We start from the raw sequence: 21,289 nt of genomic DNA on the forward strand, positions 1-21,289 counted from the left end.
ACAAATGTGACATCACAACTGCAGAGAGTAGTCAACAATTGTGAATAAAAACATTCATTATTTCTACTTTGATATAGTTGTTAAACAATTAAAGCCTTCTAACATGTTAGTGTAGACAGTTAATCACTTCCCCTTATTTTAGACACTATATGGATATAAACCAATTTTTTCATGCCCCAACTTTAATATTGGATGATAACTATCTAATTGACAAATGTGAAATCATAAATGTAGTTAGTTTTTAGAAACTTAAATAAAATGGCAAAACATCGATATAGTAGTGGGGAGAGTTAATCGTCCACCCTTATTTTTCACTCAATATACATGTAACTGAAAATTGTCATGCATTCAGATTTATTAAGCCAAAAATGCTAATTAGTTGATTAATATGTATTGTTATGCGAGACGAAGATATGCGGGAATGTATGTAGAGATACAGAGCATTGAGAGAAAAATTATATTCGTTGCTTCAAGCCCATTTTCTCACAAAACAATTCTTCATCATATGTATTAAAAAATACTTGATTTAATATTCAATAATGATTATTTAATTCACAAATATAAGATCACAAATGCACATAGTATTTTAGAACCATGAATACCAATATTTGTTGTTTCTACTTTGACACAATTCTTAAATGATGAAAGATTTCAAACATAGTAATGAGGATAGTTAATCACCTACCCTTATTTTGCACTCGATATACACGTAAATAAAACTTTAATAAATCAAAAATTCTAATTAATTGATTAATATGAAATGTTGTGTGGGAGGGAAGTCTCTGGAATAAGCGTACATATGGTAATTTTATATAATAAAAAATAAATTCCTAAATAAAGTTTTTTTTCCTTGCTCCACACAATCATTCTCTTTCCTCGGATGCATTAAAATGAAACTTCATTTAAGATTTCATAATAACTATTTAGTTTACAAATGCACATTTTATTCGAGAACAATGAATATTGAGATTCATTGTTTCTTGTTTTTAAACAATCAAATCCATTGAACATAATTTGGAAAACTAGAAATCAAATCATGGGAAAAATATATTTTCCATGGTTCATTTGCATCCTTATATCAAATAAAATGATCCCATATCAACATAGTAATGTAGAGAGTTAATCTCCCACCTTTATTTCACATATACATACACGTGAACCAAAAAATTTCATGCCACAAACTTTAAAAAGAAAATAAATGCTAATTAATTGATTAATATATAGTGTTGAGAGGTATGTGGAAGAAGTGTGCAAATGGGAACTGTATACAAAGATGCAAAACATTGTGAATGGAAGTTTTTTTTCTTTACTCCACACACCTATTCCCCTTAACAACATTTTTTTCTCACACACATTAAAAAGACACTTCATTTTATATTGGATACTAAACTTTTGCTTAAAGTTCATATAATTGTATATCTATGGAATAAATTTTCCTCTACATCCTTGTTCTCTCGTAGATACCTCATCTTTTCCACATCCTTCATTTTGTACAACTTCAAAACTGTTCTTAGGAATGTTCTACAAAATTAGTTTTTTCTTTTTTTTTCTTAATATTTTTTAGGAACTAACAAACATTGAAAATAAAGCACCCTCCACTAGGAGAATAATGTGGCTAGCTCAGCCAAAAGAACATTAAAAATAAGATTTCCATAAATTATTTTTTTTGTTTTGAATTTACATAAAATAGAAATATTTAACATTTTCCTGAAAAATTGATTAAAATTACAAAAACTCAACAAAATAATAAAGAGTCATTGACAATGAAGTGGGTGTTATAATCTCTACTGATAAATATCATGAAATTAAATGGTATAGTCCCGGGCAAAGAAAGACTAATAATATCTAAAGCGAGATGGTTTGTAACTATTGTGAAATGTCAGAACGTACCATACAAGTTTATACAAGTTTATTTAAGTTATAAATGTAGAAATCAGTCAAACTTACGGCAAAGTGATGAAAGAGAAGAGATCAAATAAGACTATTATCCTGTAGACCTTTAAATCCACCCACCAAAACAACATTATAAAGCTTGTTAGGTCAATAAACAACTACACAACATGGACAAGCAACATTGAGGCAACTAACACAAAGATTCGATGGAAAATGTATCATGCCGAAATGAACATAGTTATGCCGAAATGAACATAGTTATACCTGTTGTCTAACTCCATTAAATGTATTCCTGCATGAAAAGGGAGATTTGTATTCCTGCAACAAACATAAGTAATGTTATGAGTAGCATAAAAATTTTAAAAACCAAGATGGTATATTTACTAGGGAATCCTGGGAAGTATCCGATTAAGATTGAACTCATATTCCTAAACAATGAGTGTGTGAGATCACAGATATATAATTCGTGTCCGCAGCATTACTGATTAATTTCTTGGAATATCAATGTTTAGATTCTCATTTTAAAATGGTTTTTATTGCGAACTGGTTATGGCTATGGTTTTCATTAAGAAAAAGGATTTCTTAATGATGCAATTACAAACCTCAAACAACTACAAATTCCCTCGATGGCTTCAGGCATCAATCAGCTGTGCACTTAGGAACTACTAGCTCCAAAATGATTTGGCATAAAATTATATATAAAATATAAATACAAAACACTCAGAAATCAACAATTCCTGGGCGTACCTAATTTCGGACCAGACAAGATCAACCTTTCAATCTCAAAGAATCCGAATAGCTTTATGTTGCCAATTCCCAGCCATAAAATAAAGATCTTCACAACCAAGATATCAATGACAATGGTTCAATCAATCACACAAAGTTATAAATACATACATAAGATGTGGAGGGCATGTATATTCCCTCACAGCCATGATATCAATGACAATTGTTCTTCAATGAAAAGCAAAGACCTAAAAACGACCTAAAAACGTTATAACACAAAATTTTAGGAAATTCAAAAATTTGCTCCAAACACCTTCGTATTAATGTGATAGGCTTGACTATCCATTAGAGAGGATGTTAGATTTTAAAGTCGTAAAGAGGATGTTAGATTTGCAGTTGTCTATAACCCGACTTTTTGAAAGATTTTCAGGTGGGTTTTTCCGGTCGAAATCCAGCAGGAATTTATTGGAATCGCAAGTTTGATAGCTAGTTTCTGCACAATGAAAGCGTCTCAGGGGTTTTCGAGGGTGCTGAATCCAAATATGCAGTTAAAAAACCATTTTAACTGCAAGAAATCAAGATTTAACCTCAATTTCTTCGGCCCGATTCCGTCGCCATAATCTCCAAAAATTCGCATTAGAGACAACTCAGCTATATTTTCATTATAAAAATCACGTGTATTTATAATTTTAACGAAATTTTGTTAATAAAGTTATTTAGTTATTATAAAGATATGTGATCATGCTAGTAATTAAAAAAAATTATTGAGTAAAATAACTAACATTTTTCTAGCCCATCTTACTTTTTATTGTCACAATTGACTAATGGTATCACTATCCTAAACTAACTTGTTTTTCTTAACTATTTAAATAAGACTAAACCAATAAAAATTAATTTAATATATATATATATATTTGTATATTTGTATAAACATGGTAATAATTTCACATTTTTATTATATTTTTTGAATTGAGGTTTTTGTGATCCATACTGAATTAAAAAAAGTCTTTTGGTAGAAATCACGTAAGTGAAATTTTTGGCGATGTGTTTCGAACCAACAAGTGGGATTTATCATCTAGTCCTCATGATAAACCACACTTGTTAGTTCAAAACACGTCGCTAAAAAATTCTCTTATGTGATTTCTACCAAAATACTTTTCTTAATGCTATCATATTTTTTTCTGTGAATACTAGCACAATCACATTAAAAATATTAATATGGTTGATATAGCCAAAATTTTCATTTCTATTTACCATTAACAAATATATAAAAATAATAATAATAAAAAAAAAACTATTGCAATGAAAATATTATTATTAACATTATAATTAATAATAATTATTAATTTATATTAATTATTATTTAATATTGAATATTATTTATTATTATTCAATTTTAAATTATGTAATATATATTAATTATTTAGTAATAATATTAGTAAATGTGGTAACCACCTTCAAGATTTGATATATGCCCATTAATACATGGATCAATTTCCTGAAAAATGTTATTAATTTATTTTTCATTGATTATTAATTAATTCATTAAATAATTCATCCATTCATTATTAAAAATTAAATATTTCATAATTAATTAATAAATAATTATAATAATAATAATAATAATTTAGTTAATTTTATGTAAAAGTAAAAAGAAATAATGGGCGTTCGGCGATTCATGGCCACCTAGGGTTTCTGGCAAACTCTGTTGCCTCTGAATTTTTCTGTACATCACCATATTGTAACAAATCAGCCTCTCTGGCGATAGTGAACCTCGTCAATAAGGAACATTGGAATGGATCCCCTTCTGGTGGGGGGGAGTGGGGGGGGGGACTCTGCACCTCCCCCTATTGGAAGAAATGAGATTCGCACTCCCAATGAAGATGATAGGGCTCCAGAAAAGATGCAGACTGACAATATTGAAGCACAGAATGACCCAGCAGCGCAAAAGGAAAACAAAGCTTCACCAGATACGGAGGCAAGGCCTCAGAATCAGCAGCAAGGGGATCCTACTTTGAATAGCGAAACCCCCAAAGCGACTTCTGCTACATGCAAACCTATTGCAGCAGAACGACCCAAGATAGAACTATCGGGGCATCGGATCAATACAAAGATTCAATTTATGAAGGACCACGCTCTTATAGGGAAATTCATTGGCTTCTGGCTGACGGAGAAAGCCCTGCAAGGATGGATCGCGGCCAAATGGAAACCTAAAGGACATGTCACCTTGCAGCTTGGTCCCAAAGGTTTCTTTACAACTATTTTCAACTGCTTAGAAGATCGTAATAGAATTCTAGACGGTGACCCCTATTTCTTCAACTCAGCGGGCCTGTATCTAAGAGACTAGATCGAAAGATTCAATCCAGATAAAGAAGATTTCAGCTGGGCGCCGGTCTGGATTCGACTGTATTCCCTACCTTTGGAGTACTGGGATGAAGAATCGTTGCAAGACATTGGAAATGGACTGGGTGATTTCATAAAGGTAGCAAAAGAAATGAAACTCAGAAGGTATACCTCCTATGCTCGCATTTGTGTCTACATGCATCTAAACAAAGCACTTCTGGATTCAGTAAGTCTTTACCATGATGATTTTGAATGGATTCAGCCCATAGATTATGAACATGTTCCATTCAGATGCAGGAAATGTCATGCCCATGGACATCTTTTCTGTGATTGCCCCCTCAATGCTACCACCAAAGCCAACAACTCCTTAGAAAAACTGGACTCGGAAGGGTTCACCAAAGTAAATTCCCGAAAAAAGCACCACAAAAAACCCACCTCAAGCCTCAGAAATCCCGCAGCCAATACATCTAATCCATCAACTAGCAACAGCTTTGATATCCTCGCTCATCCAACCTTGGATGATTCTGAATCCCCTATCCAAGCTGAAGATATACCCAAGTCTCCTTTGATAATCCACACCTCAGACATCAGGAAAAGCATGAAGTCACCCATAGACATGGCAAGCCCAATATCCAGTCCCAACAAGGAAACCGAATGGCGACCGAATGGAATGGAAATTGAAAACTTAATCCAAGAATCAATCCACACAAATGACTTAGCAGCAGAAAATAGTGAACCCAAACATATGGAAGAGGAACCAGAGAGTATTGACATTGGGGATCTAGATATATTCAGCCTTGAGCAAGCATGTAGGAAGAAAGAATTTGAAAAAATCTTGGATAGACAGTTAGAGAATTTGGAGGTAATCCTTTCAAGAGCACATCAGCAGCGAACATTAGGGATACAACCAGGGAGTCAATGGGATGGGAAAAACCTTCTCAAAGATACTAAGAAATGAGGAAGAAAGACAAATCTGCAAAGAACCATCATCATAGGGGAAATGTTGGTGGAATCAGGAAGATATTCCAAGTTAACAAAGTACTACCGGCCGAAACCCAATATTGAATCATGAAGCTCATTTCATGGAATTTAAGAGGGTTAAACAGCCCTGTGAAGTACAGAATGATAAAAAACATGATACAACAGGAGAAACCATAGATTTTCTTCATGCAAGAAACAAAATGTAGCAGTAGTACACTTGGTACCATTCTCTCAAAAGCCTGGCCAGGGAGCCATTTAGTAGCAGTTGATGCCTCGGGGGCTTCAGGAGGATTGGCAATAGCATGGAACACACAGGCTATTTTTCTCACTGATTTCCATACCACTCATAATCTTATTCAAGCCACTTTTCATATTATAGGGACCAATGTGCATGGACATCTCTCAAATGTATATTTTCCTCAGGAAGCCACGAATAAATTGGCATTACTGAACACTTTAGCTGCTCTCAATTCCACCAGAGTCCATCCTCTTTGGATTACAGGTGGTGACTTTAATATGATTACTAAGCTTGAGGAGAAGAATGGCGGCCGAGTCAAACTAGACATGGAAAGTAATCACTTTAAAGAGTACATACAAAACAATTGGCTCATTGATATGCCCTTTAACAATGGCATGCACACCTGGAACAATAAAAGATCAGGCTCACAGCAAATCGCCTCACGATTGGATAGATTTTTGCTATCTGACAATGCCATCCATTTAGGAGGAGACTTCTCTGCCTCAATCCTGCCTCTTTCCAGGTCAGATCACTGGCCCATATCTCTACAATGGCAAAGGCCTGGCAACTCCACAAGAAGACCCTTCTGGTATGAAGCTTTTTGGCACACTCACCCAGAATTTAACAACCTGGTCCACTCAATATGGAAAAGCTTCATCCCTCCTGCAGGATCACAAATGTATCAACTTCAGCAACGGCTCAAAAATCTCAAAATGCATATCAAGAAATGGAATCAAATGACATTTGGGAATATATTTCAAGCCCAAAAAGCTCTGGCCCATGAAATGATGGAACTTCAACAAAAAATAATAAATGAAGGAAGGATAGGAGCACTGGCAAAAAAGGAACAAAGCCTTCAAAAACAACTGGATGAAAGAACAAAGCAAGAGGAGATTCTTTGGAGGCAGAAATCCAGAATAAGATGGCTAAAAGAGGGAGAACAGAATACGAAATTCTTTCACTGCACCACCATACAGAGAAGAATACACAACAACATCACTCAAATACAGAATCCACGGGGAGAAAAATTGGAAGCACATGAGGATATCGAAAGAGAGCTCCTCCAGCATTTCAAACAAGTTCATCAGGAACCGCATATCAATAGACAGCCAGCTATAGAGAGGATTCTCCAGCATATCCCAAAAATCATAACAAATGAACATAATCAACTACTCCTTCATCCGGTAACTCTACAGGAAGTTGAATCAGCGATGAAACAACTCAAAGAGGGGAAAGCTCCAGGCCCAGATGGTTTTACCTCTAATTTCTTTCATAACTTTTGGGAACTCATTCAAATGGACATATGGAAGGTTGTGGAAGAATCAAGAACTCTCCATTGGTTGCTTCCTTCTCTAAATGCCACTTTTATTACTCTCATCCCTAAAGAAGAGAAGCCAACATCACTGGATAAGTTCAGGCCAATAGTGTTGTGCAATGTTATCTATAAAATCATCTCCAAAGTCATTGCTTCCCGTTTGAAAACACTGCTTCCATTGCTAATTTCGCCAGAACAATTGGGTTATGTTGAAGGCAGGCATATCATAGACGACATCATTCTCACCCATGAGATCATTCATTCTTTAAAGCATAACAAAAAAGCAGGTATGCTTCTCAAGATTGATCTCTCTAAAGCATTTGACAAGTTAAGCTGGGTTTACATCCAAAAAATTCTTATTGCGTTTGGTTTTTCGTCTCCCTGGGTTAGATGGGTTATGAATCTTGTCTCTTCTACTTTCTTCTCCATTTTGGTGAATGGTATCCCCTCTCAGCCTTTCCATCCATCCAGAGGTATTCGCCAGGGAGATCCCCTCTCTCCCTTTCTTTTTGTGCTAATGGTTGAAGGATTAGGACGAGCAATAAAGACTTCCCTTCAAACTTAGCAGCTCAGAGGCATTTCTCTTCATAATTCCCCAGCCATCACGCATCAAAAATTTGTGGATGACAACATGTTGTTTGGGCATCCATCTGTTCAGGAAGCATTAAAGTTTAAAGCCATTCTTGATGATTTTTCGGAAGCCTCAAGAGCTAGCATCAACACTTCAAAATCCCAAATCTTCTTTTTTCACACTCCCCCCATCACTCAATCCTCCATAATTCGCATTCTAGGATTCTCTAAAGCCTCTCTTCCCTCCAAATATCTTGGAGCCCCTTTGACTGATTCAGTGCTCAAACATACCTCTTGGCTTTTACTCCTTGAAAAACTTGAAGCTTGTCTAGCCTCTTGGACCTTTCGAGCCCTTAATATGGCTAGTAGGTTGGTGCTGGTTAAAGTTGTTCTACAATTGATGCCTCTATATATTTTCTCAGTTTTGGCCGCACCAAAATGGGTACTTAAGAGAATAAAAAATCTACAGAGAAACTTTCTATGGGGATCTGTAGGCCAAAATAGAAAATGGGCATTGGTCAAATGGAACATAGTTTTCCTTCCCAAAACAGATGGAGGAGTGGGACTCCGAGATCCTCACCATAACAATGCAGTTATGGGAGCAAAGATATGGTGGAAATGGCTCTCAGCTCCAAACACACCATGGGCCACTCTTTGGACTGCCAAATATGCAAATAACAGACTGCCAGAAGATTTAATCAGACTTATAACCAATGAAAAGGGCTCATTGATCTGGAATGCAGCTAGATAGCAGAGCACCCTGATACAGCAGCATAGTTTTTGGGAAGTCAGAGATGGTAGCAACACCTACTTCTGGGTTGACTCCTGGCAACAAAAATCATGGCTCAGCAAGATGTACAATCCTCCACATTCAGTTGATTGGGCAACACAACAGTAGGAAAAAGTAAATCAGCACTAGACCCCAGTTATTAATCAGGGATACAGACAATGGATATCTGTAGAACAAATTATAAAACAAGGCACAGAGAAACTCCACAATGAGATTAACACATAACTCATTAACAAGAAAATACGATTCTCAAACAAGAAGGATATATTAAGATGGGGATATACCCCATGGGGAATTTTCACTACTAAGGAGGCATACAACCTCATGACTCGAACTCAGGACTTGAAAGATCCCATTTGGGACAAAATCTGGTCTCCTGGTATTTGGCCCAAGATCTCTACTTTTCTCTGGTTGTTATGTCAAAAAAGGATACTCACTTGGGATAACCTAAGGAAAAAAAACTTCCACGGACCCTCAAGATGCCCTAATTGCAATCAACAAGAAGAGACAATACAACATCTTATGGACACATGCTACCTAGCTAATAAAATCTAGGAGAAAACAGATTTTAGATGTCAAAGAAGCGGCAGAGAAATAGGGGATATCACCAAAACCATCCGGAACTAGAGAATTGATCCATACAAAAGTAGATTACTAAACTTTCTATGGAAAATTGTCCCCGGCCTTCTCATTTGGACTTTATGGAAGGAAAGAAACAAACGCATTTTCAAAAACCAAAGCACCCCTCTTGAGATCATATGGAGTAATCTATGTAACACTCTGTAGGAAATGATGGCACTTCGAATCTGGCATGAAGAGGACTTGCCTACCCTTCCTCAAGAAAATAATTGTCACGTCCATTTCCATATATCCATAAAAAAATAAATTAAAAAAGCTATATGTCAACCTTCCTACACATAGTGCTCATCTGAAGATTATCCATTTCTATGTGTGCTCATACATTTTCCAGTCATTACACACATTTAACGTGTAAATCTATAAACCCTACGTGTGCACTTTACCCTTTTCACAGTCATCATTCATATTGATACGTGTACATATATAAAAATATCTTAACCTATGCACAAATGTTTTGCGGCATACATTACTCGTTTATGGTCTCTGTCTTTATATATATTTCACATAGAATTACCATAACATATGCATTGGGTCTACTCTACCCACATGACAATCTATTCGAGATATTTTTCCAAAGGCGCGATATTAATGGTGTGGACTTGATGGTCCCGCCGTAGTACTTCCGGATGACAGTTCACTCTTACCATAAAGGCATCAGTCCTTCCAGGGCAGGTGGCATGGCCTGGTTTCACCAGCCACGTGATGCTTTGGTATTGCAAACTTTGGTCTTACCGCCACAGACTCCCGCCTTACTTTGACGGTTCAGATCCCGTTTGGAGATCGAAGGGTTGGAATTCGTTCAGGGTTTGGCTAAGACTTTTAAGTGGGTTCATAATGTCATTGTGTTCATTTGGTGCCGCGGTCTTTGCGCACCTGGTTCAATGTTCCTCCTCCAGCTAGACTCCGAACACCATTGTGTCTCCAGCCTGCAACACTCCAGGGTTTTCATTCCATCCAGAACCAAATCCTCACAGGTAACTTGGTTGGACAGTCTTCGGTTATGGTTTGATGCTTTGTTAACCATGGGATGTCTCTTATAGATTCTTATGTTTTCCTTGTCGAATTTGTGCAGCTGCAACCTGCTACGCTGCAGACAAATCCACGGTGTTTTCTCCAGCAGAACATCCCTCCGGCATTACACAGGTATGATTCGGCATTTGGAATCCTGTTTTTGTTTATTAGCGGTTAAGGTTTTCGGTCTTGAGCTACCATATGTGATTTGGTGCAGACCTTTGTTTTTCAGCACGATTTTCTCACTTTCGCTGTCGGGTATTCCCTGTGGAACACCCTTACAGCTGCCTTCGCTGCATACGACGGTGGTTCCTCTGTCGAGAGATTTATGTTAATAGAACAGTCTCAGGGTTCTGTTATGTATATTCATATTCTGCTGTTTGGATTTCAGACCTTCCTGTAACAAATTTGGTATTTTTGTGTCGTTTACATAATTTCGGATTTGGTTCTCAAGCACAGAACTCGTAATGGTAATTTGGGGCTTGACCCCCCTTCCTCAAATGTATTGTTATATTCATGCTTAATAGTTCTCCGTCGATGTTGTTCATATTTGCAACTGTACATAAACCTTAAGCCCTCGGGACATTTCCCTATGGTTTAATGGAATGTTTCATTTTGGTTGCCGGTATTCAAATTAGAGATATGGGTTTGTATTTTCGCTATTGATTTGTTTGTTCACATGCGGCCTCCGCCTCTGTGTTATTTGAGTTATATTGACAACCTCGGTTCACGAACTCTGTGGTTCTAAGATTTTATATTGCCAATCTGCATGATATGCCTCGGCGACTGTTCAGCGTCTGAACGCTTAGGCCTTTTCCCTATGGAACAAGGCCGCCTTTCGTGTATGGTTTATTATCTCTGCATCAGATTCTTCAAAGTTTTCTCTGTTTTAATATGAGGGTTTATATTTATATTTGCATGCACAGCCTCTCGGCCTTAATAAGATTAACAACCATCTCCGCATGCATGCACAGGTTCTCCGTTACAGTTAATATCATTTCTTTATAGTTATATACTCCAGCTCTTGGATTGATATAAATGTCTCTTTATCGATTGCATGCATTGTAACGGATATGTAATACCACTGTTTTGTCTGTTATTATGGTTCACAGTTCTTTCACTTATTTGCGTTCCACCGGTGCACGGTTATGGCTTTATATCACGGATTCTTTGTTGGTAGATTTATACAGCGAGTACAATGACTCGGTAACAAATATTTTGGTGAATATAGCGAATCTCTGTTCTATATGTTCCCTCGTTTATCAATACTCTCTGCATAGAGTCATTGATTAGTTATACACAAATTAATGTCTGCTTATGTTATTAACTATTCCATTGTTCCTCTGTTACGGAATTTCTTCCAACCAAAGTCGGTATTATTTTTAACTCAGAGTTCTAAGTCTTGAGCTAATGATCTCTCACAGATCTAGACTTAGGTATCATTCTTATGGTTTGCTATGGTATGATTTAGTTTCATTATCTATCCATTTGAACGTAAAGACTCTGTTAATAGAATTAAGTCGAGACTGTTACCTGTAACCAGTTCTCGGATTCAGGCTACCTTAATCATATGCAACCTTGTTAAAAACTCTGTACCTTTTCACTTGATCTGGGTACTATCCCAGACTCTGTCCATTAACTGATAGTTTCTTCTTCAAGTTTACACGAGTACATTACACTAACAGTATCTAGGAACAACAGTCTTTTCCTATTTAAATTACTATAACTTTAATGCACATTCATTTTTCTATCAGGGACTACCAGTTTGGAACCGTACCTGGTTACCAATGTCAGGAATGGTTTTTCAACAAAAAGTCACCTGAGCTTTAATTCTGCTCTCCACCCAGCCATGAGATCCATCCCTCAGATGGAATTCTCCCCCCGAGCCATCCTGCAAGCCTCCAGCCCTCAACAGGATTTGTGCACTCTTTGTGCCAGGTTATCTGGTCCTAACCAGACTTAACCCTCTTTTCCTTCCGTACTTTTCCTCTTCTTGGAAAAAGATTGTTTTCTTCTCTGTCTGTCCTCACAGCTCAGAATTCCCTCAGTCAGGACTTTTCCTGTTTTGGAGGGTAGTTCCATCAGTTATCACAACTAATCATTTTCTTTAAGATTCACCTCTTAGAGGCTGCCAGCAATTCCAAGAAAATATTTAAATTACTTAATCAAAATAGTTTGCCACAGTTTTGTTTAAAACACAACAACAACTGTATTAGTCTTTTACCACAGTAACTTTTCGAATTTACATAAATCTGGGGTCATTACATCTCCCCCTCCTAAGATTGGACATCGTCCCGATGTCTTTCTCCTGTAAACAAGTTTGGGTAGGCTTCTCTAAGGAGTTCCTCATCCTCCCAAGTGGCCTCCTCTGGTCCATAGTGCCGCCACTGCACTTTAGCTTGGGAAATAACCCGTTTCCGCAGCTGCACTTCTCTCTGGTCGAGAATGGTCAGTGGTTCGACCAGAACCTCGCCTTCCGGCTCGACCTGCAACCAGCAACAGATTTAATTACTTTTCAGTTTAGAAGTAACGCTTATCTATAGTGACCAGATTAATTCTTACCCGAACATTCTGCCATTGAATCACATGTTTAGGATCGTAAACGTATTGCTTTAATACGGATATGTGAAACACGTTGTGAATTCTAATATGGCTTGGTAGGGAAAGTTGATACGCTACCGGCCCCACTTTTGCCAAAATCTGGAAAGGTCCAAAGTAGCGAGGTGCTAGTTTGGCACATCCGCTCCACTGCAAGGTACTCCTCCTTGGTTGGATTCTTACAAATACATGATCCCAAACTTGGAATTCCTTAAATCTTCTTTTGCGATCAGCAAAACTTTTCTGTCTGTCCTGAGCAGCTTTTAAGTTGGTACGCACCCTCTTTACCGTATCCTCCATTTCCTTGAGCATATCAGGACCAATTCGTAACCTGTCCTCCGGTCCATTCCAGCTTGCAGGTGTGCGGCACTTTTGCCCATACATAACCTCGAAAGGACTCATCTGTGTTGAGGAATGATATCCATTATTGTATGCGAATTCAACCAGATGAAGATAATCTTCCCATTGGGTTGGCTTCATCATAACGCATGCTCTCATCATGTCTTCCACAACCTGATTCACTCGTTCGGTTTGGCCATCTGTTTGGGGATGATAAGCTGTACTAAAGTTCAGCTGTGTCCCCAGTTCAGCAAACAATGTTCTCCAAAAGGTTGATGTAAATTTCACATCTCGATCTGAGATAATCACCTTCGGAAGTCCATGCAACTTGAACACATTTTGCATGAAAATATGAGCAATTTGCACAGCCTTATATGTCGACTGTACTGGTATAAAGTGTGCTGCCTTACTCAGCTTATCCACTACCACCATAATGGAATCATTATTCTTCTTTGTTTTAGGCAGTCCAGTTATGAAATCCATGGAGATAGTCTCCCATTTCCATTCTGGAATGGGTAAAGGTTGTAACAGCCCTGCTGGGTGCATGTGCTCTGCCTTAATCTGCTGACATTCTAGACATCATGCTAGATACTCAACTACCTCCTTCTTCATTCTTGGCCAGTAATATTCTTTTCGGAGGGCAGTCACCATTTTCTGGTAGCCCGGATGTCCAGTATAATGGCTGGTATGAAATTCATCCAGAATCAGCTTCTTAACACTGTCTTCGTTGGGTACATACAGCTTTTTATTAAAACACAACATTTCAGCATCATCTAGTGTATATTCTTGTTGTATTTCCTTACCAGATTGCTGTTGTATTTGCTGTTTAATGTGCTGATAAACAGCATCTCGTTCAGCTGCTATTTTTATCTTTTCCAATAGAGTACTTTGCCACTTACTGACCGAAATCTTGCACACGCACTGTACTTTCCGACTTAATGCATCCGCTACTCGGTTCTCCTTCCCCTTTAAATGCTTAATTTCAAAGTCGAACCCGCTTAAGAAGTCAGCCCAGCGAGCTTGTCTTGTATTTAAGGTGGGTTGGCTGAAATAGTTTGTTAGGCTGTGGTGGTCTGTTAACAGCAGAAATTTTCTGCCCAAAAGATAGTGCCGCCACATTTTCAGGGCATGAATGACAGCGGCCAGCTCCAAATCGTAAGCAGAGTATTTCTGCTCATGCTCTTTCAGCTTCCTAGACTCATATGCAATGACTCTTCCTTCTTGCATCAGCACTCCTCCCACACCTTCTTTACTTGCGTCCGTGCAGACCACGTAATCCTTATTAGGATCATCTATACTTAACACAGGTGCGGTGGTAAGTAAATGCTTGAGCTGTTCAAAGCTCTTCTGGCATTCCGAGGTCCACTTAAATACTTTTCCTTTCTTTTGCAAGGAGGTGATAGGGTATGCTACCCTCGAAAAGCCTTCAACAAATCTTCTATAGTAACCTGCTAACCCCATAAAGGACCTAATATCTGCCACGTCCTTTGGTATAGGCCACTCCATTATAGTTCTGATCTTCTCAGGGTTTACTGCGATTCCTTCCTTGGTAATTACATGACCCAAATATTGTATCTCCTCCTTGTAAAAATCACATTTACTAAACTTTGCATATAATTGATGTTCCCGCAAAGTTTGCAACACCAACCTAAGATGTTCCTCATGCTCCTTTCTTGATCTGCTGTAAATTAGAATGTCATCTATGAATATCAGCACAAACTTATCTAAAAACCAATGAAACACACTGTTCATCAAACACATGAAGGTGGCAGGTGCATTGGTCAGCCCAAAAGGTAGCACCACGAATTCATAATGCCCATACCGCGTTCTGAAAGTGGTCTTAGCGATATCTTCCTCTTTTATTCTGATCTGATGATAACCAGATTGCAGATCAATTTTAGAGAATACCGTTGCTCCCTTCACCTGATCAAAAAGCTCGTCGATCCTGGGTAAAGGATATTTGTTTTTTATCGTAAGCTTATTCAGCTGACGATAATCAATGTACATCCGAAAGGTTCCATCTTTCTTTTTTACGAATAGCACTGGGGCTCCCCAAGGTGATACGCTGGGACGGATGTAATTTTTATCTAGCAGCTCCTGCAGTTGCATTTTTAATTCTGTTAGTTCTGGTACACTCATACGGTAGGGTGCCCGTGATACAGGTTCTGCCCCTGGAATCAACTCAATAGTAAAATCCACATCCCTTTTCGGCGGTAATCCCGACACTTCCTCGGGAAAAACATCTGCAAACTCCTGTACTATCGGAATGCTACCCAGCATAGCAATTTTATCTTTTTGATTTGCGTATCCCACCTGAATAGCATAGATTTGACATTTCTTCTTGATGCACTTAGCTAGCTGAGTTGCTGTAATGGGTCGAATCTACAAAGGGTGTCTGATTCCTTGCAACTCCTGCTGTTCTCCAAGGTCATCCTTGTAATAGATGGTCTTGGTTTTGCAGTTCACTAAGGACCAATGTTTCTCTAGCCAGTCCATCCCAATCAAGATATCATAGGAACCCAATGGAAAAACATTCAAATCTGCCACTATTGACTGTCCAGCTATGGCTAAGGAGCAGTTATTTACTTTGGACAAGACTCATCTCTTGGCTCCTGTAGCTAGTTGGACCAGCCACGGATTCCTGAACTTTTCCGCTTACAGTTTACACTATTCTACTACTTGCGGGCTAATATAACTTAAAGTAGCCCCTGGGTCTATAAGAACAGATATGGTAAAGTTTGAGATTTTACCTTCGAATTCAATCATAGATGGCTGGTACTCCGCTTGCTGGTCCTCCAGTGCCACATTGATTCTGGGTACACTACGTGCCACGTCCCCAACAGTCGATGCCTCATGAATCTGGGATATCTGGTCTGTCCCCTTTCTCTGTGGGCAGTTCTTAACATAGTGAGGTCCTCCACAACCCCAGCATTGCACTGGCGGTCTGGTCATCCCCTCACCTTCTGGTCTAACAGACTGCTCATTCGCCTTATATTCGCTCATTGGTCTGGACCGGGGCGCATTCCTTGCAACAGGTCTGCTGTTTAGTCCTTTACCAGCACCTTTATTTCCACTGCTGCAACTTCCTTTGCTACCCCCAACCATTCGATCGCTTCTTTTCTCATTCCATCTTTTGTTGGTAGTGTCCCCCTTCTGTTTACTCTGCTGGTAACAGATTCTCGCTTTTCGGATGGCCTCATCCATGGTTCTAGGATTGTCGAATTCAATCCTCTCCCTTATATATGAAGGTAAGCTGCTCACAAACCTTTGAACCTTGGCTTTCTCCTCCTTGATGTAAGGTACATAACGTAGCAGCGAGGTAAAACGGTTAATGAACTCGTCCATGGTTTGCTGTCCCAGTATTAAGTCGTGAAATTCCCTTTCCTTTTCATCATAGAAGCGCTCAGTCAGGTACCTTTCTTTAAAATATTTCTGGAACTTTTCCCATGTAATGGTTCGTTCGCTGACCCCCTTGACAATCTTGATTTCCTCCCACCACAAGGTTGCCTTACCTTGTAACTGGAAGATTGCCAATCTTGCCTTCAGATTGTGGTCATACTCATACAGCTGAAAATACTTATTCATATTGATCAACCAGGCTTCTGCAGCTTCCTCCTGCTCACCATCAAAATGTGGAGGTTTAATCTTTCGGAATTCTCCCTGCAGTTCCATTTTCTGACGCTTTGAAGTTTGCTGCTGAGGTGCATTTTCAGAGTGATCTTCCTTGTCTTCAGAATTTTCTGGTTCCATTTGATAGTCTTGTTCTTCTGTGACCCTCTGCTGTTCTGCACTAGGGTTTGACAGGGGTGGGTTCTGCCTGTCCGACAGGCTCTTCAGAATCTTTTCCTATTCGACTGTTAATCGTGCATTGTCTTCTCACAACTGCGCCATCTCATTCTTCAATTCCTGGACAGTTTCCAGGATTGCGAGGTTGGTACTCCGTGATTCTGCACCCAATTGCACCCACAGCTCTGCATTCTCTTGAAGGTTACTGCCAGGTCCTTGCATTTTGTCTCCTTTCCGGTTTAACTGCTAGCAGTTGCAATTCTGTATATCAATCCAAATAAACAGAACACAGTTGAGTACATTGTTAGCTAGCATAAGTTGCTTGGTGTACCCTTCTGCATACTGAATATGTTCTGCCTGAGGCCACAGTGTTGAAACTGGGCTCTGATACCAATTTGTCACGTCCATTTCCATATATCCATAAAAAAATAAATTTAAAAAGTTATATGTCAACCTTCCTACACATAGTGCTCATCTGAAGATTATCCATTTCTATGTGTGCTCATACATTTTCCACTCATTACACACATTTAACGTGTAAATCTATAAACCCTACGTGTGCACTTTACCCTTTTTACAGTCATCATTCATATTGATACGTGTACATATATAAAAATATCTTAACCTATGCACAAATGTTTTGCGGCATACATTACTCGTTTATGGTCTCTGTCTTTATATATATTTCACACAGAATTACCATAACATATGCATTGGGTCTACTCTACCCACATGACAATCTATTCGGGATATTTTTCCAAAGGCGCGATATTAATGGTGTGGACTTGATGGTCCCGCCGCAGTACTTCCGGATGACAGTTCACTCTTACCATAAAGGCATCAGTCCTTCCAGGGCAGGTGGCATGGCCTGGTTTCACCAGCCACGTGATGCTTTGGTATTGCAAACTTTGATCTTACCGCCACAGACTCCCACCTTACTTCGACGGTTCAGATCCCGTTTGGAGATCGAAGGGTTGGAATTCGTTCAAGGTTTGGCTAAGACTTTTAAGTGGGTTCATAACGTCATTGTGTTCATTTGGTGTCGCGGTCTTTGCGGACCTGGTTCAATGTTCCTCCTCCAGCTCGACTCCGAACACCATTGTGTCTCCAACCTGCAACACTCCAGGGTTTTCATTCTGTCCAGAACCAAATCCTCACAGGTAACTTGGTTGGACAGTCTTTGGTTATGGTTTGATGCTTTGTTAACCATGGGATGTCTCTTACAGATTCTTATGTTTTCCTTGTCGAATTTTTGCAGTTGCAACCTACTACGCTGCAGACAAATCCACGGTGTTTTCTCCAGCAGAACATCCCTCCGGCATTACACAGGTATGATTCGGCATTTGGAATCCTGTTTTTGTTTATTAGCGGTTAAGGTTTTCGGTCTTGAGCTACCATATGTGATTTGGTGCAGACCTTTTTTTTTCAGCACGATTTTCTCACTTTCGCTGTCGGGTATTCCCTGTGGAACACCCTTACAGCTGCCTTCGCTGCATACGACGGTGGTTCCTCTGTCGAGAGATTTATGTTAATAGAACAGTCTCAGGGTTCTGTTATGTATATTCATATTCTGCTGTTTGGATTTCAGACCTTCCTGTAACAAATTTGGTATTTTTGTGTCGTTTACATAATTTCAGATTTGGTTCTCAAGCACAGAACTCGTAATGGTAATTTGGGGCTTGACCCCCCTTCCTCAAATGTATTGTTATATTCATGCTTAATAGTTCTCCGTCGGTGCTGTTCATATTTGCAACTTTACATAAACCTTAAGCCCTCGGGACATTTCCCTATGGTTTAATGGAATGTTTCATTTTGGTTGCCGGTATTCAAATTAGAGATATGGGTTTGTATTTTCGCTATTGATTTGTTTGTTCACATGCGGCCTCCGCCTCTGTGTTATTTGAGTTATATTGACAACCTCGGTTCATGAACTCTGTGGTTCTAAGATTTTATATTGCCAATCTGCATGATATGCCTCGGCGACTGTTCAACGTCTGAACGCTTAGGCCTTTTCCCTATGGAACAAGGCCGCCTTTCGTGTATGGTTTATTATCTCTGCATCAGATTCTTCACAGTTTTCTCTGTTTTAATATGAGGGTTTATATTTATATTTGCATGCATAGCCTCTCGGCCTTAACAATATTAACAACCATCTCCGCATGCATGCACAGGTTCTCTGTTACAGTTAATATCATTTCTTTATAGTTATATACTCCAGCTCTTGGATTGATATAAATGTCTCTTTATCGATTGCATGCATTGTAACGGATATGTAATACCATTGTTTTGTCTGTTATTATGGTTCACAGTTCTTTCACTTATTTGCATTCCACCGGTGCACGGTTATGGCTTTATATCACGGATTCTTTGTTGCTAGATTTATACAGCGAGTACAGTGACTCGGTAACAAATATTTTGGTGAATATAGCGAATCTCTGTTCTATATATTCTCTCGTTTATCAATACTCTCTGCATAGAGTCATTGATTAGTTATACACAGATTAATGTCTGCTTATGTTATTAACTATTCCATTGTTCCTCCGTTACGGAATTGCTTCCAACCAAAGTCGGTATTATTTTTAACTCAGAGTTCTAAGTCTTGAGCTAATGATCTCTCACAGATCTAGACTTAGGTATCAGTCTTATGGTTTGCTATGGTATGATTTAGTTTCATTATCTATCCATTTGAACGTAAAGACTTTGTTAATAGAATTAAGTCGAGACTGTTACCTGTAACCAGTTCTCGGATTCAGGCTACCTTAATCATATGCAACCTTGTTAAAAACTCTGTACCTTTTCACTTGATCTAGGTACTATCCCAGACTCTGTCCATTAACTGAAAGTTTCTTCTTCAAGTTTACACGGGTACATTACACTAACAGTATCTAGGAACAATAGTCTTTTCCTATTTAAATTACTGTAACTTTAATGCACATTCATTTTTCTATCAGGGACTACCAATTTGGAACCGTACCTGGTTACCAATGTCAGGAATGGTTTTTCAACAAAAAGTCACCTGAGCTTTAATTCTGCTCTCCACCCAGCCATGAGATCCATCCCTCAGATGGAATTCTCCCCCCGAGCCATCCTGCAGGCCTCCAGCCCTCAACAGGATTTGTGCACTCTTTGTGCCAGGTTATCTGGTCCTAACCAAACTTAACCCTCTTTTCCTTCTGTACTTTTCCTCTTCTTGGAAAAAGATTGTTTTCTTCTCTGTCTGTCCTCACAGCCCAGAATTCCCTCAGTCAGGACTTTTCCTATTTTGGAGGGTAGTTCCATCAGTTATCACAACTGATCATTTTCTTTAAGATTCACCTCTTAGAGGCTGCCAGCAATTCCAAGAAAATATTTAAATTACTTAATCAAAATAGTTTGCCACAGTTTTGTTTAAAACACAACAACAACTGTATTAGTCCTTTACCACAGTAACTTTTCGAATTTACATAAATCTGGGGTCATTACAATAACATTTGGGAGAACTAGCAAATTTGACTTACCCAGACTCTTGAGCTCCCCAGAAACCTCTCTTAGATTCCCAGTGCATCAAGTAAATGGCAGCCTCCTCCCCAAGGAATGATACAATTAAATTTTGACAGAGCATCCAAAGGCAACCCAGGCAAGGCTGGATATGGTGGCATCTTCAGAGATCATAGAGGTAGGCCTCTCAAGCTCTTCTTTGGATCGATAGGCTGGGATACGAATAATTCAGCTAAACTAGAAGGATTATGGCAAGGACTTTTTTTAGCTCAGCAGCATGGTTTTTTTCCTATAGTAATAGAAGGAGATTCTCAAATCCTTATCAACATGGCCAATCGAATCCTCCAAGGCACTCCTGCTTACAAAGTGGCTGATAGTTGGAGATTAGCAGCTAGATTGGAGATCATCGAACACTGGCTCCTAATTAACAGAGCTATCACCTTCCATCATGTCAAAAGGGAAACCAACAAAGTGGCGGATCTCCTAGCAAATCTGGGAGTGGATAGTGATCGAGTCTTAAATGTCAGCTTGTTTGATATTATAAATGATAGCTCTCATCTACAAGAATGCACTGACCTGGTGC

The sequence above is a fragment of the Pinus tabuliformis genome, chromosome 4_1 (genome assembly GCF_031772625.1).
Source record: "Pinus tabuliformis cultivar Carrire ecotype Pingquan chromosome 4_1, CPIR1, whole genome shotgun sequence".
Lineage (NCBI taxonomy): Eukaryota > Viridiplantae > Streptophyta > Pinopsida > Pinales > Pinaceae > Pinus > Pinus tabuliformis.